Source organism: Saccopteryx leptura, chromosome 1 (assembly GCF_036850995.1).
Source record: "Saccopteryx leptura isolate mSacLep1 chromosome 1, mSacLep1_pri_phased_curated, whole genome shotgun sequence".
Classification (NCBI taxonomy): Eukaryota; Metazoa; Chordata; class Mammalia; order Chiroptera; family Emballonuridae; genus Saccopteryx; species Saccopteryx leptura.
The window spans coordinates 38,098,315-38,100,868 of record NC_089503.1 but is presented as its reverse complement, the minus strand read 5'-3'; positions in this window follow the sequence as shown (position 1 = coordinate 38,100,868).

The following is a 2,554-nucleotide window of genomic DNA, read 5'->3' as shown; positions in this document are numbered from 1 at the left end:
TTCTATTTTTAATTTTCTCAAATATTCCTTTATGCATAAAACCTTTTCCTTTAGGAAAATAGTTTGGGGACCTTAAAGACACTAATGCTTTCAAAGTCCTCTAATTTATTACATTATTCTATGTACATAGTGTGGGATTCAAAAATAAAAGAACTTATCTGGGCCCTGGCTGGTTGGCTCAGTTGTAGAGCGTCGGCCTGGCATGCACAGGTCCCGGGTTCGATTCCTGGCCAGAGCACACAGGAGAAGCGCCCATCTGCTTCTCCACCCCTCCCCCTCTCCTTCCTCTCTGTCTCTCTCTTCCCCTCCCACAGCGAGGCTCTATTGGAGCAAAGAGGGCCCGGGCGCTGGGGATGGCTCCTTGGCCTCTGCCCCAGGTGCTAGAGTGGCTCTAGTCGCAACAGAGCGACCTCCGGGAGGGGCAGAGCATCACCCCCTGGTGGGCAGAGCGTCGCCCCCTGGTGGGCATGCCGGGTGGATCCCAGTCGGGCGCATGTGGGAGTCTGTCTGACTGTCTCTCCCCGTTTCCAGCTTCAGAAAAATACAAAAAAAAAAAAAAAAGAACTTATCTGACACTAAACAGTATTTGGTGCCTGACCTGTGGTGGCACAGTGGATAAAGAGTCAACCTGGAACACTGAGGTCACTGGTTCAAAACCCTGCACTTGTCTGGTCAAGGCACATATGGGATTTGATGCTTCCTGCTCCTCCCCCCCTTTCTCTCTCTCTCTCTCTCTCTCTCTCTCTCTCTTTTACTCTCTCTCCTTTCTAAAATAAATAAATAAATAAATAACCAGTATTTGGTCTCCATTCCCTTTAAAATTTGGATTTTTCCAAGGCAAAATGGTGTATAGTGAATAGGGTTTTTTCTTTGAGTACAGAAATAAAAATTGGAGTTAAACGTATAAATCTTTCTAATGATAAACTATAAAGTAAGATGCACACAAATGGGACACGTTGCATATATGATTATATACATACACTTTGGAAAGTTAAATATATATACTTTGGATAACAATATATGTTTATTTAAAACTTTCTGCTTCCAGTTTTTTAATCAGACATCACAGAGAAACAAGAAGATATTTGATACTATGCTACAAAATATAGCAGTGCAGAGTAATAGGTGTTATATACACATACGTGGGTAAGACAAACTAAATTACATCTTCTATCTCTGAGCCTCAAGAAACTACACTGATCATTTCCTGGGAATATCTCTGAGAATAACCCTGCAAAGTAGTCAAGTAAAGCTGAACCTAAAGCTGTCTCCTTAAAAACTCTTGATAAGAAAATAGTCACAGATGAATCTTAGAGCTTGTTTGTATAGACTCAGGCTGAAAGAAGTATATGATTATTAGCATGTACACTGATTAAGGAATTGAAAGTCAAGTAAAGCTATATTGATTAAATTAATTGGTTTACTATAAAGGACCAAACCCACATTAGATGCAAATATCTGTTGAATAAATATTTGTTTAAATAATAAATAGAAAATGTTACATTCAAAATAGACTCAGAATTAGACACCTTGAAATATTTTTTGAAATAAATTTTTCTTAAAAACAACTTAGCAATAATTTAGAAATTGCATTAAATAGGATGTTTAATATATGTATATATGTATATACATACACACACTTAATGATAGAAAAGGATACTTATCAAATATATTACTATTTTGAAATATTCATAAAATTGTCACAGTTCATTCTATTACAATTAGAACCTTTAACCAATATTTTTCATAACTGATTACCTTGCCATTTCTAAATCTTAATGAAGTGAAGTTTTTTATAATAAATAACTCTTTAGTTAACTGAGAGAGTCTCATAAAAAGAAGTTATTTCTAAAAGATATTTAATACTTGGCCAGGTAATACCAAATATATTGTTCACAAGATACTTTAAATATTTAGGTATAGATTTTAATTTAACAAGTATAAAAAAGGAGGAGGAGGGGAGCAGAAAATAGGAAAAGGGGGAAGAGTTGGTGGAAGATGAGGAGGTGAAAGAAAAAAGAAAGAAAACAGTACAGTAGCTTTTTAAAAAAAATTTATTGTGTTTACATAGATTCTAGTGTCCCCCCGAATGCATCCCCCTCAGCCGTGTTCCCCACAACATCCCCCTTTCCTACCTCCCTGCCCTTCCACTTTCCCTCCAGAATTAGCTTTTCTGCTCTCTATAATGCTGTGTTATGTGTGTATAATTTCACCAATCTCTTTCCCTTTTCTGATCCCTTCCTATCATCCCCTTTCCCTCTGTCCTCTTTCCCTCTGGTCCCTTTGATCTTGCCTCTATCTCTATTCTGTTCCTCAGTTTACACTGCTCATTGAATTCCTCAAATGAGTGAGGTCATATGATATTTTTCTTTCTCTGCCTGGCTTCACTTAACATAATAGTTTCCAGGTCCATCCATGTTGTCACAAAAGGTAAGATTTCCTTCTTTTTCATAGCCCCATAGTATTCCATTGTTTATATGTACCACTGCTTTTTAATCCATTGATCCACTGATGGACACTTGGCTATTGTAAACAACGTTGCCGTAAACACGGG